This window comes from Biomphalaria glabrata, chromosome 14 (genome assembly GCF_947242115.1).
Source record: "Biomphalaria glabrata chromosome 14, xgBioGlab47.1, whole genome shotgun sequence".
Classification (NCBI taxonomy): domain Eukaryota; kingdom Metazoa; phylum Mollusca; class Gastropoda; family Planorbidae; genus Biomphalaria; species Biomphalaria glabrata.
In genome coordinates, this window is record NC_074724.1 from 32930089 (window position 1) to 32945633 (window position 15545).

At 33.4% G+C, this 15545-nt stretch overlaps 1 protein-coding gene across 2 annotated transcripts in view; it reads right to left on the bottom strand.

The window, feature by feature from the left end:
• The window catches only part of LOC106057701 (23 kDa integral membrane protein-like), a 102808-nt gene extending 92353 nt beyond the window's left edge, over positions 1-10455 (bottom strand). The window contains exon 1 of one of the 2 annotated variants that reach the window (XM_056009625.1): positions 10312-10455. The gene's annotated coding sequence lies outside the window, so the exon portion shown is untranslated. The remainder of the gene's footprint in view (positions 1-10311) is intronic. The other variant, XM_056009627.1, reaches the window with a different exon arrangement.
• Between the last annotated feature and the right edge of the window lie 5090 nt (positions 10456-15545).

The window sequence follows — 15545 nt, forward strand, 5'->3', positions numbered from 1 at the left end:
ATTAACTGATTTCTCAAAGTCTATTCTAATCTCTAACCCCAAAGTCTATGTCGTCACTATTAAATGTATGTTCACTGTCGGTCTTATAAAGTGCGCAACCCAACTCACTCAACTAGCTATCTAACAGTATATAACTCCGTTGTGATAATCCAGGTCATAAAAGTAAATAAGCTTCTAATTATCTACTAGAGAGTCGCTAAAACGCTTAGTTCGACAGGTTGATAATGAGGAAGGAATGAAAATGATGAAAATGAGTTTTCAAAAGGTGTCATCGATAACCACAATCTGGAACAAGCAACAGAAAAAAAAAAAGAATACTTTTTTTAAAAACAAAGCGTATCTAAGGGAAAGAGGTGATAATTACTGCCATTAATCTGAAAATGGAAGTGTTAGCTCCCTTTCTTTCATATAATCAAAATTAATTAATTAGTACTAATTGATTAACTAACTGGTTAATTTTTTGATTGATTCTTGTATTGTCATTGACAATGAATAATTTTGTCAACTGGTTAATTTTTTGATTGATTCTTGTATTGTCATTGACAATGAATAATTTTGCAAAATTTTAACTTGATCCGAGAATGGGAAGTGGGAGAAAAAAATGTGTCAAACAGTAAAAAAATGGATTAAATCCACATATACATCCACATCTCTCATTAAGTAGCAGTTATTCCCTTTATTTCGATGTCAAGCGAAATAACTAATCACCAATAATTAATTAACTAATTGGTTAATTTTTAGATTGATTACCTACTTGCCAGGTTTAATGAATAATCGTGCAAATTTCAACTTGATCCAATAATGGGAAATGGGAGAAAAAATATGTTCAAATTTTTTACCAGACAGACAGATAAGCAGACAGAGTGAATTGATAAAAGCTTTGTAAAAACGTCAGTTACGACATCTAGTGACGTTCTTTCAATTTCTACTGTCTGTATAATGAAAAAAAAATCTCCAATTAATTTTTTTTCTGACCTCAAAAATGTGTACATATTGTGTCTGATCAGTTCAAAGCTGATTTTACTTCATAAAGGTAAGCCAAGGTTGCTTTCTGAGGTCCTCGGGGCTCACAAAAACCTTCCTTCAAGGAACAGTTCCAGGAAAAAGCGAGGGGAAAAAAACATAAAAGAATGGACGGGCGTGCTATTGAAAGAGATTCCATCCAAGGCAAAAGACAGAGAGGAATAGAGAAAGACGGTAAACAGATCTTGTGTGGTGCCCCAACGGTCCAACAGAGTAAGGTATAGGTGAAGGTTGCTTTTCTTGGTAAACCAGTGGTATAAAAAGAAAAGTATTTTTTATATAATGGTATAACCCATGGCTTAAAAAGGAGAAAAAGTAATCAGGTCTTCGTGTCCTCCCAAAGTCCTCAATAACCTTTTATGACGTGTTGGGGATAAAACCGAGACCAAGCGTTAAAGTTTAGACCAATCGCTCGCTGCCACGTCACTCATACAAATACACGCACACACACATATACACACGCACAAAATTGTGATGAGTTTTATGAACTGTTATAAACTTTGGCTTCCTTTGTACTAAGACACAATACTGAGAACAGAACGTGTGTGTGGGGGAAGGGTCAAGAAGGATCAGATAAAAAAACAATAATAATAAAAAGAATATTATTTTTATTATTATTATAGCTTTTATATAGCACTACTTTCATGCTTATAGCATGCTCAGAGCGCTTTTGGTCCAATCTTATTTGTGGACCAGTTGGGGGGGGGGGGAATCTAGGAGTTGGTTTTCCGTGCTGCCTTTAGGCGCTCAGTAAACGCAACTCTGCCCTAGTCGGGTGTCGAACCTCGAGTTGTTGTTTTTTGGGGGCTTTGTTTTGTTATATTATAAATGGCAACTTGTTGTTTAGATAGTTTAAATCTATGTCAAGATGTTAAATTGATTTAAATCTAAGAGACTCTAGGATGGCTGCCTCGTTGTGTGGTTTTCGCGCTGGACTGTCGTTCGGACTTAATCGATGGTTCCGGGTTCAATCCCTGCCCGCTCCCATCCCCCGTCGTCCTGCGGGAAGTTTGGACTAGGAAGTAAATTATCTTCTACTCAGATGGAACATGTCAAACATTTTACAAACTCTCTTGTTGTAGGGCAACTTTACACCCTAACATCACTGCTTTTATCAAAGAAAAATTCATGCTAAGTTACACTAAGCTTCAAACGGTTTTGATTTCGAGAAAGGACATGCATACATTCATACTCCTTACATTCTACACTGTATATTAGATTCACTATTCAATATTAAGTCACTTGAAATTTGACAGGAAGTCCTTATGTTGGCATCATGACATTCGAAATGAGCGGCTTTTTGTATGCACTGTGGGCTTAAAACTTTATGGCTTTATAACAAGGTCCTCAGGGCTCGATAAGACCTTACTTCAGGGAACAGTACCAGGAAACAAGTAAAATAGAGAAAAAAAAAAGAAAAAAAAAGACCATTCTTCCTGTATGAAAGTGATGACTGTTTTAAAGCGAATTTTGAGCTCTTAATAAATAATGAATGATAGGTTTTAACAAAACTGGAACAATTTCTACCCCGCCCCGGATCCCCTTCCCATGGTTAAGCGTATGTATAAATCTTCTCAGAGTTAGAGTATATATATATATATCTCATTATAGACCAATACATCTAGACTTAGAAGAAGCAGTATGTTAAAGGTAAAGATGATCTAGTCTTCTAGACAAATTTCTTTTCTTTTTATTTTTTCATTCTTTGAAATATAATAATGGTCAAACTATATATTTCCCAGTGTGGTCAATTAGCTAGTAATTCTCTTCCCGAAGATATACATCAGCTGACAAGGTTCTGTCAAATCGTTAGAGCCGTTTTCTAGATCCGTGTCCATGTTTTTCCACCCAGGTTTTTGAGCCGAGGAATGAGCAAGCTGAAAAGAGGAATTGTTAAAAAATAGGAAGAGACGGACGGAGAAATCATTGGGAAGACAACATCAAAGAATGGACTGACATATCATTGAAAGTGATTCTATTCAAGGCACAGGACGAGAGGAATGGAGAAAGACGGTCAACAGGTCATGTGTGGTGCCCCAACGGTTTCACAGATTATGAGGTATGTGAAAGTGAAGGGCATATGCTTAGATGGAACGGATAGCACTTCGTTAAGGGCTGGATATGCCTCCCCCCCCCCAGGGTATTAACCAAAGTATTGCCATCTTATTATGAAACTAGCCAGATATTACCCGCGTGTCACTGATATAGTGTAATTGAAACAAAATAATAATGTTGGAGGTAAAGCAAATGCGTGAATATAAAGATCTTATGAATGGAGCTAAAAAAATAGCTAATCGACCTATTGCTATACGGGACATACATACATGCGCCTTACTTTATAGTATAGATAGATTTAGATGTGTTGAAATAATTATATGCCGTATTGGCGTGACGTTGTGAAATAAAAAAAATTTCAGTTTGCTTACATTTTTTAAGTTGTCTTTTTTTTTGGTGTGCCTAATATGAATATGTAGATCTAAAAGAAGACAAAGGAGAACATGACTGACGCGAACACAGACATGTGGATTGTTTTGTTTACATAGTCAATGACCAGCAATACTGAGAAACAGGATCCTGTTAGAGCAGGGGTTCTCAACCTTAGGTCGCGACCACTTTGGGGGTCGATTGACGATTTACCAGGGTCGCCAAAGACCATCGAAAAAAATGAATTGTTATTGTCTATTCTTCTATTGCTGTATATGTGAGCGGGTAAGGGGGGGGCGCAGAAGAGTGGGGGATTGTAAAAAGGGGTCGCTGGGCATAAAAGGTTGAGAACCGCTGTGCTAGAGGAACTCTCTTGACAAAAGTAAACGAAGCCCGCTAAGTATGCGGATCAACGACAAGTTTTGTATGTGTTGGAATAAGATTTCTTATATGGGGAATGGAATCCTTTTCTTGCAGGATGGCTACTCTCTCTCGCTCTCTCTCTCTCTCTCTCTCTCTCTCTCACACACACACACACACACACACACAGACACACACACCCACACACCCATTTCCTCCTTTCTCAACTATTCTCTACTCTACCCCGTCCTCCGCTTGGGCATGCTACCCTGCCTCATAGTGGCGCCCGGGTGGAAACGATCGTAGGAGGAAACGATTAGGCTAAAGGGTAGCAAAACAAGACTCCCGTGGGGGGTGCCTAAGGGGGTGCGAGAGCATCCTCATTGCACTGTGCGGAGTTGTAAAAAAGCTCCCACAACCTAGTCACAATCCAGGCGCTGTTCCTGAAGGGGCCGTTACATAAACGGCGTGTCCCGCACGGTTAGCCTGGTATAGAAAAGGAAAATGGCGGAGGTCTTAGTGTACGCGGTCTCTTGCCGCGAGTCTGACTCACCCGTCAGACAGAACAGTGTACACTGTTCTCATTCAGGCCGGTGAGAGGGAGCTCTTGCTCACTTTTGCTGGCCTAGAGTTCCAAGAGCCGAAGGTTCAACTCTACCTGACAGTTTCAAGAAGAAGAAGAACCCCCTCCTCCTATGTATAGGATTTAAAAAAAAAATAACATAAATTCATTGTCATTGGAAAGTTCGTACATTAATAGGTGACTATAAATGTCAATTAACTAGTCATTATAAAAGTCATTTCAAATGTCATTTTAGGTAACTAAAAAAATTCCTTTATATGTGTATTTAAAAAGTTTATGTATAGTTCACTTTGAGGCACTTTTGTTCTATGTTTATCTGGCCATAAATATAATAGTAAAATTGATATCAGTTTTTGAATATTCCGACTGCCCTTAAAAAGACATCCTTATATACTACGAAAAGTAATATCTATTATTCAAAACGTACTCCACCATAAAACTTTACTATGTACGAATATACAAACTCCAATTTTTAACGTAAAATACTACAGTGGGAATAACAGGGATAAGGACAACTGATTCTAACATACTGCAATGATATGTTCAATGGACCTCATTCACCAACCGTAAACAAACAATATTTGGCCTCGTGGTGCTCTATCTCTTCTATATAATTTACGATCTAATGTTTAATTCATGATGGTTGTCACGTGACTGTTTTTTTTCGTTCTTTTATCAATAAGATCACGTGACTGTGACAAGTCAAAAACTCGCTGTCAGAGTCACTCAAATTTATCACAGCATTAATTATTATTGTCATTATTTATCTATTTTATTTTAATTATTTCTCCATCCTACCCCTAAATTATTCACCCGCCACACCTTTCCTCTCTACCAGGCTAGACTTAGTCCACCACCTTGGAGAAAATTAGGCCAGTCCTTTCATTTATCTTCCCTTGACCGGGGCAAAGATACGCTCAGACTCTTTGATCTCATCGGCAGGATGTCTGACGCCGCAATTGACTCCCCCCCCCCCTTCTTGGGTGGAAGGTAGGTCACTCTTCCCCCCCCCCCCACGTCTCTCTTTGATCTAAGAGATTACACGGGTCAACACACCGCGTGATACTCCAAGGTGCGGCTCAAGTCTACTTCACCCACGTGTAAGATAATGCTAAGCCTAGGACATTTCCGGTGTCCGCCCACACTTTTCAGGCATATATATAAAGTAAACCAACTCAAATCACCCTCTCTTTCTCATTCGAGCTGAGCTATCGAGTCTGGACTATATCACTTATTCTTTCTCCCTCCTAGAGGAATACCTGGTGGTAAGCCGAACTTAATCACAAGTTCCATCTTAATTACTCTGTGTACATTTCCATTGGATTTTATCATGTGTATTTTGCTTAGTTCATTTATATTTAATTAGTGCATTGTGTATTTCTCACTGGCGTAAGTAGAAAACATAAACATGTCCTATGTATTTATTTATGTATTGCATTAATCTATTAATGCTACGTTGCTCAATTGATCGTTGATGCAACCATGTATATATTTGTACACCTTATTTTATCTCCTTTATCTCGGTTGGCCGCCTTGATAATTTTACTAGCGCACTGATACTGCGTTTGGAGAAGATATATGAATTATCTCCCCTTTACTCATTTTACTCTAAGGAGAGTTGCGCCGCTTGAAGGGACATTCAAGCACGCTCCATTGTTCTCGACCCACGGTCATATGCAAACAAAGCGTCTCGATCGCTGACCACCGCCCAACTCACCCCCCCCCCCCCTTTTCTTTCTCTATCCACCTGTGTTGTTTATTTGAGACTATTATTTCCCCTTCTATGTACATTTTTATATTATTACTTTCCCTCTTATGTACATTTTCATATTGCTACTATCAGCCATCTATTTTTCCATATCCCATTTGTCATCATCTCCCCTTTATGCTCTAAAGCAATTTTACCAATCTGACGAATGCACCTCAGTCGAGGGCATCGATAAGATGTATGAGAGACATGTCCTAACTTGTCTTTATTTATCCGCAGCCTCCCTCAGGTGTCTGCCTATTTATGTGCTGAGTGCTATCCAGCACTGCACTGTCCTACTGAGACCTGCCTATTTATCGGATTACTTACCTGCCTATTTGCCTACTGGCCTATCTATGTGCTTAGTGCTAATCAGCGCTGCACTTGCCTAGTTGCTATCAAGAATCACCTATTGCCTAGTTACTGGATCAACGATCCATTTACCTGCAATTGTGCTTAGTGCTATTCAGCGCTGCATTTGCCTACTGAGATCTACTCAACTCTACTACTTGGCGCTATCGGCATTGCCCGCCTATTCGACAGCCCACCGGTCAAGCTATTAGGTGCGACGTCCCTATAGACCAGATCTGTGTGAGACGTCATAGCTACGCCAACCCTCTGCAACTCACTGGACATATCCTGTCAACTACGCTGCCCACGGCAGATCAGCTCTGCCCGCAGTAACCTTGTGCCCACGGTAGCCGGCCACCCGCCCTACGGTGCCCACTACCGATACTAGAACTTGGGATTGAGACTCCACAAGAACTATATCACCGGCGTCCCTCTATCCGCTAGAGCGCCACCTCCAGCTGCAGAACCTCAAGCCAGGACACAGCCAGCTGCGACATCAACAGGAATACCAGCTAAGTCAGAGGACAAAGTGACATACTCTCTTATTAGGTGCAAGAGTGATGATTAAACATAGAATATACTAGAGATAGATGCAAACCCTCCCCCTTTTATTATTATATGTATATTTATGTAAATAAATATCCTTTATTTTAACTTTGGTATCTATCTTTCATTGCTTTGTCTCGTTGCGTGTCTGCTCCTGATTCATATGCTGATAAGTGGGGGTGTGATAGCATTAAAAATAATCATCCCCTAGACATAAAACGTGCCAAACACACGTCACATTACCCCACCTGTCACATTTTGACTAAAAGTTGTTTCTTTACGATTGGTGAATGAGGTCCATTTACAACAGCAGTTCTTTTCACTTTGAGTAGCCTACACAGTTATTGTATATAAATCATCTACCATTCATCATTGCAATATCATTATAGTTATTAATCATTGTCGAGAGTAAATTATTCCCTTATGTTTTTCTTAGCTTTTTTTATTTTTTTTTTGGTGTTTTTGATATTTTATTTTAATAATCTTAGTTCATAAACAATTTATTTCTATGTAAATTATTTAAAAAAATATGTAGAGGGAACTGGAGACGAATACAAATGTTACATGTGTAGACATAAAGTAAAAGAAATATTTAAAAAAAAGAAACATAAATTAAAAGAAGTATAAAAAAAAAGAAATATAAATTAAAAGAAGTATAAATTAAAAGAAGTATAAATTAAAAGAAATATAAATTAAAAGAAGTATAAATTAAAAGAAGTATAAATTAAAAGAAATATAAATTAAAAGAAGTATAAATTAAAAGAAGTATAAATTAAAAGAAGTATAAATTAAAAGAAGTATAAATTAAAAGAAGTATAAATTAAAAGAAGTATAAATTAAAAGAAGTATAAATTAAAAGAAGTATAAATTAAAAGAAGTATAAATTAAAAGAAATATAAATTAAAAGAAGTATAAATTAAAAGAAGTATAAATTAAAAGAAGTATAAATTAAAAGAAGTATAAATTAAAAGAAATATAAATTAAAAGAAGTATAAATTAAAAGAAGTATAAATTAAAAGAAGTATAAATTAAAAGAAGTATAAATTAAAAGAAGTATAAATTAAAAGAAGTATAAATTAAAAGAAGTATAAATTAAAAGAAGTATAAATTAAAAGAAGTATAAATTAAAAGAAGTATAAATTAAAAGAAGTATAAATTAAAAGAAGTATAAATTAAAAGAAATATAAATTAAAAGAAGTATAAATTAAAAGAAGTATAAATTAAAAGAAGTATAAATTAAAAGAAGTATAAATTAAAAGAAGTATAAATTAAAAGAAGTATAAATTAAAAGAAGTATAAATTAAAAGAAGTATAAATTAAAAGAAGTATAAATTAAAAGAAGTATAAATTAAAAGAAGTATAAATTAAAAGAAATATAAATTAAAAGAAATATAAATTAAAAGAAGTATAAATTAAAAGAAACATAAATTAAAAGAAATATAAATTAAAAGAAGTATAAATTAAAAGAAGTATAAATTAAAAGAAGTATAAATTAAAAGAAACATAAATTAAAAGAAGTATAAATTAAAAGAAACATAAATTAAAAGAAGTATAAATTAAAAGAAACATAAAGTAAAAGAAATATTAAAAAAAAAGAAACATAAATTAAAAGAATAAAAAAAAAGAAATATAAATTAAAAGAAGTATAAATTAAAAGAAGTATAAATTAAAAGAAATATAAATTAAAAGAAGTATAAATTAAAAGAAGTATAAATTAAAAGAAGTATAAATTAAAAGAAGTATAAATTAAAAGAAATATAAATTAAAAGAAGTATAAATTAAAAGAAGTATAAATTAAAAGAAGTATAAATTAAAAGAAGTATAAATTAAAAGAAGTATAAATTAAAAGAAGTATAAATTAAAAGAAATATAAATTAAAAGAAGTATAAATTAAAAGAAGTATAAATTAAAAGAAGTATAAATTAAAAGAAGTATAAATTAAAAGAAATATAAATTAAAAGAAGTATAAATTAAAAGAAGTATAAATTAAAAGAAATATAAATTAAAAGAAATATAAATTAAAAGAAGTATAAATTAAAAGAAGTATAAAAAAAAGAAATATAAATTAAAATAAGTATAAATTAAAAGAAGTATAAATTAAAAGAAATATAAATTAAAAGAAGTATAAATTAAAAGAAGTATAAATTAAAAGAAACATAAATTAAAAGAAGTATAAATTAAAAGAAACATAAATTAAAAGAAATATAAATTAAAAGAAGTATAAATTAAAAGAAGTATAAATTAAAAGAAACATAAATTAAAAGAAGTATAAATTAAAAGAAACATAAATTAAAAGAAATATAAATTAAAAGAAGTATAAATTAAAAGAAGTATAAATTAAAAGAAACATAAATTAAAAGAAGTATAAATTAAAAGAAACATAAATTAAAAGAAATATAAATTAAAAGAAATATAAATTAAAAGAAGTATAAATTAAAAGAAGTATAAATTAAAAGAAGTATAAATTAAAAGAAGTATAAATTAAAAGAAATATAAATTAAAAGAAGTATAAATTAAAAGAAGTATAAATTAAAAGAAGTATAAATTAAAAGAAGTATAAATTAAAAGAAATATAAATTAAAAGAAATATAAATTAAAAGAAGTATAAATTAAAAGAAGTATAAAAAAAAAAGAAATATAAATTAAAATAAGTATAAATTAAAAGAAGTATAAATTAAAAGAAATATAAATTAAAAGAATTATAAATTAAAAGAAGTATAAATTAAAAGAAATATAAATTAAAAGAAGTATAAATTAAAAGAAGTATAAATTAAAAGAAGTATAAATTAAAAGAAATATAAATTAAAAGAAATATAAATTAAAAGAAGTATAAATTAAAAGAAGTATAAAAAAAAAGAAATATAAATTAAAATAAGTATAAATTAAAAGAAGTATAAATTAAAAGAAATATAAATTAAAAGAAGTATAAATTAAAAGAAGTATAAATTAAAAGAAGTATAAATTAAAAGAAACATAAATTAAAAGAAGTATAAATTAAAAGAAACATAAATTAAAAGAAGTATAAATTAAAAGAAACATAAATTAAAAGAAATATAAATTAAGTGAAGGTTTTTGTTGTCGAAAAAAAAAAGGTATGGCAGTGAAATGAATATGAAATGCTCAGGCGTGCCACACATGACACGCTAACCACACATTGCTCAACCCTGATTTTGAGGGCTCCAAAAGCCTGCCATTGATAGATAGGCAATTGAAAATAAAAACCTAATGCTAATTGGCACATGCAGTGTGCATGGTAATAGAGTAACACGTGTGTTACCTGTAATTTCCAGGTGTAGATCCAGTTGAGTTCAGGTCCAGATGTGTAGTCCTGCAAGTGAAACTACCAAACTTCCGATGTCCTCGTAAAACTCCTGACCTAGTTAAGACCTTTAACGGACGGCAACACAGTCAAACATCAACTCGCACACAAACACCTCAGAATGTTAAGCACACAAACACACACACACACACATTTAGCGCATGCACGTACAGACACACTTACACAAATCACGCCGCTGACAAAACGCTAAATTTAATGCGTCCTCCGATGCCCTCTTGATCTCAACGATTATTATTTTTTTCTCTATTGTCCTCTACTATACGATTGTTATTGATTTTTGTGCCTTTGTGAAGTATCAATACTGCGCTGATACAATCCATAACGTCATGTGTTTTGTTATATAGATCATATTTCATGCACACCCCATGTCTAGATAAATCAATGGAAAGCAGTCAACAGAAGAGAGGTGGGGGGGGGGCGGCAAATTTAGATTCTCAAGAAAACAAAATGAAAATAGAACAGGCATGAAATAGAGCCTCGAGAGTTTATATTATATGAATATTTAACTTCTCCAAGAGTTACACTAAATTTAGAAACAATTCGGGACAGAAGACTCTAATGTAAGCTAGTAATCATACATAAATAACTGAACCATGATTTACAAATATTAAAACACAGCTTAGTACTAATGATGGCATTGTCTTCGATTCCCAAGATTATAGATGAGTGCAGTGTTTCACGCCCCTACTGCGACCTACATATTCTTCTGTAGCTCGTGCAGACAAAGCCGTTGTCCACCGTTTTTTTTCTTTCCGTCTTCTGCGCCTGTCTTCAATAATGTCTTTCCTTTGGGTCTCAAATTTGTGTCCTGAAGCCTTATTGAGAGCTCCCCAACTGTCTCCAACTGTCTCTTTCAGACGCCATCTGCTGACAGTTAAGTGAGGGCGCAGCTTAATACTATTAAAATATAGAACATACATTTAAAAAAAAATTAAAGCTTATATTAAGGGAATCAGTATCGATTATTTTGAATCAATCATATAATCAATTTTTTAACAGATCTAAACTAACAATAATAAATTTGTTTGATTGGAAAAAAAAAAAATTCTCAGAACTTTCAAGGGGGCGCGTTGGCTGAGTGGTTAAGCGCTCGGCTTCTGAACCTGGGGTCCTGGGTTCGAATCTCGGTGGAGACTGGGATTTTGAATTTCGGCATTTTCAGGGCGCCCCTGAGTCCACCCAACTCTAATGGGTACCTGACTTTAGTTGGGGAAAGAAAAGGGGGTTGCTCGTTGTGCTGGCCACATGACACCCTGCTTGTTAACCGATGGCCATAGTAACAGATGACCTTAAAGGGGAAACTCCGATAATTTTGACAATTTTTGATATAATATGTGTTTTTATTTTTTTATATTTTTTTATTTGCATTAATAACTTTGATGTTTTTCTGACGTAATTTTCCTGCGCATCCAAAACAGTCAGACATTCACCGGGTTTGTATTTGACGTCACACTAGCCTACTAATTTAATCTATTGACTCTCGACTAGCCTTACACTGACCAGTTTGTTCGAATCAGTCAGACACACGATCTATTTACTTCTTGGGAAAAGGAGAGGCTTAGATGAAAATGTTACTTTTTTTCTCGAGTTGGTTATCCTAATGCTTTTAGATCTACCTATACATGTGTATATAACTGTACCATAGCTCTGGAATAGGCCGTCACTAAGCCCAAGAGCCTGTAAGAATGAAGCGATACGATTGGTTAAATCTAGTTTCCTTTTCAGTATTGTTGATGGAAGTGACGTATGCCTAACCTAAAAACAAAATCACAAAGCACCCCGTTTTTTTTTTTTGGTGGGGGAGATGTCAATAATTTACTGTCTAATTTATTAAATATAAATGTTTCTAAGCCTAACCTAAAAACAAAATCACAAAGCACCCCGTTTTTTTTTTTTTTGGGGGGGGGGAGATGTCAATAATTTACTGTCTAATTTATTAAATATAAATGTTTCTAAGCATTTAAATAAAAAATGGTAAAATGTTTAGTATTACAACTTTTTACGCAGAATTCAAATACGTCAATAACTCAAATTTGAAAAACCATCGGAGTTTCCCTTTAACATCATCTGCCCCATAGATCTCAAGATCTGAAAGGGCAAACTTTACTTTTTTATTCAAGCTTAAAGCATGCAAAGTGAGTTGATTTAATCTTTGAAAAAATCGCTTCAGAGCGGCAGCTGAGCGGTAAGGCGCTTGGCTTCCGAACCGAGTCCTGGGTAAGGAGCCTGGTGAAGACTGGGATTTTAAATTCCAGGATCTTTGGGCGCCTCTGAGTACCTAACATTAATTGGGAAAGTAAAGGCCACAGAGACAGATGATCTTTGCATTATCTGCCCTATAGATCGCAAGGTATGAAAGGAGAACTAGAAATCACTTGAGAAATTCGACATAGCTAAACCATATGTCACAACAAACAACATTGGAAGCGTCGTCCAGAGGTTAAGTACGCTTGAGCTTGGCTTGGATGCCTATGAGGGGGGCTCGTGGTTCGACACCCGACTCGAGCCTAAAGGCAGCATGGAAAACCTTCTCCCAGATACCCCCCCCCCCAACTGGCCCACAAATGGGATTGGACGATAGCGCTCTGAGCATGCCATAAGCATTAAAGAAGCGCTATGTAAAAGCTATAATAATATTATTATTGTTTTATTTTGTATAAGTTTGGTAAGTACGCCATTTTTAGATATAAAACAAGATTACAAAGAGAGTTTGTGTTACACAAACTCAGAGGCGGCCCCCGTCGAAGTCGGATCCCTGTCGGATCTGCATATTCGCAAATAATATTCAAGAGGTGATTTAATTTTGATGTAAAATGTTTTACACGTTTCGGATGTTCCTTCAGAGTTGAAGATAATTACTTCCTAGTCCAAACCTCCCGCAGGACGACGGGGGATGGGAGCGGGCAGGGTTTGAACCCTGGGCCATCCATAAATCTGAACGACAGTCCAGCGCGCAAACCGCACGACCAGGCAGCCATCCGATGGTCAAAAGTAATAATGTTTCAAAGATTCATTTGCCGTAAATTTAAATTTAAATTTAATAAAAAAATAGTAGATTAGTTTTAGTATATTAAAACATTACAATATTGATCAAAACGTTTGGAAATGAAAATCTACACTTTGTTTTTACACTTTAAGTTTAGAAATTGAAATTCTACATCTTAATCTAGTCTATTTTAGTCTAAACTAGATCTAGAAATTCTAGATCTAGACTCTAAAATAATTTTAATTAGAATATAAATCCAGATCTAGATATACTGTAATAAAAATCTAGATCTAGTTTAAAAAATCTAGATTAGATCTAAATCAAGATATCATTCCTTTTTTAAACGCGAGTCACATAACGAGGCTTAATAAACATTACTATACCGAGTTCTTTTTTCATTTCATTTGAAGAATTAATTCCATATAACGTCAGAGGGAAAAAAAAACACTACGTCACACGGCCTAGCTAGACTAAAAATCGCCTTCATCTATAAGAGCCATTTATCGAGTGTTCATAGACTTTGGTGCACCGAGTGCGTTCTTTAAGCATTTCATTTAAAGAATTCATTCCATATGACGTCAAAGGAAAAAAAAAACACTACGTCACACGGCCTAGCTAGACTAAAAATCGCCTTCATCTATAAGAGCCATTTATCGAGTGTTCATAGACTTTGGTGCACCGAGTGCGTTCTTTAAGCATTTCATTTAAAGAATTCATTCCATATGACGTCAAAGGAAAAAAAAACACTACGTCACACGGCCTAGCTAGAATAAAAATCGCCTTCATCATTACGAGCCTTTTATCGAGTGTTCATAGACATTGGTGCACCGAGTGCGTTCTTTTAGCATTTCATTTAAAGAATTCATTCCATATGACGTCAAAGGAAAAAAAAAACACTACGTCACAAGACCTAGCTAGACTAAAAATCACCTTTATCAACACGAGCCATTTCTCGAGTGTTCATAGACATTGGTGCACCGAGTGCGTTCTTTTAGCATTTCATTTAAAGAATTCATTCCATGTGACGTCAAAGGAAAAAAAAAACACTACGTCACACGGCTTAGTTAGACTAAAATATGTTTTCATTAATACAAGCAATTTTTTCGAGAATTAATAGACATTTGTGCACCGAGTGCGTTCTTTTAACATTACATTTAAAGAGTCCATTCATATGACGTCAAAGAAAAAAAATTCCATTACCTCACAATAGGCTAGTACCGGTACCATAAAAAAAAATGTCTTTATTTACACGAGATATTTAACGAGGGTTCATAGACATTGGTGCACTGAGTTCTAATAGATATTATTTAATAAAAAGGATCAAAGCCACATTGTTTTTGCGTTTTGTCTGTCAGTCGTTCTGTCCGTTATCTTGATATAAAAAAAACAACTAAAAGTTATTAAAAATTGATTAACCTTTATTTTACGTTTCAAAACATCGCAATAATTTTTAGGTATGAACACAATTGAAAAGTTTATATAATAGATTGTTCCGGATGTTTGTATAAATAGTAAAAGAAAAAGAGAATTTCAGATAAATGTAATACCGTTAATTACATTTTTTGGATGGTCTCGCATAAAAATTAGATGTACTACAGCCACGTGGAGAGATTTTCATACCTTACTTTGGTGTTTGGATTCTGTTTTCCTTAAAAATCGGAACATAATATTAACGATAATTAGATTTTTTAATGTTTTAGGTAGAAAGTTAAATGTACTGTAAGAGAGTAGTGAGTTAAAATATTTTTCATAAAAATCCGTAAAAACATTATTTCGTAAATGAGAAGATTATTTGTTTATTAATTAGAAGAGGGAGTTCAAACAATTATTTGGCGTTAGTAGATTTTTAAATAAATTCGGAAATTTCTGGCGACGATTTGTAAGAAACAAAATCCGGAACTTTCTTTATCGATTACAAAACTTCTATGTTATGTTTTACAAGAAAATTAAATGTCTAAAAAGTAATTTTCAGTAATCAATTCTAGTAAATTACTTTTTTTAAAAGCCTTATGCGATTTCAAACAATCATTAGGCATAATTCATGTTTTATAAAACAATATCCGGAACATTTTTACACTTAATGAAATATAAGTCAGTATAGAGATTATGATTTAGCATTAATATGCTATTTACATAAAAAACGGAACAACATATTATTGATAATGTGTTTTTGCAACGTTTAAGC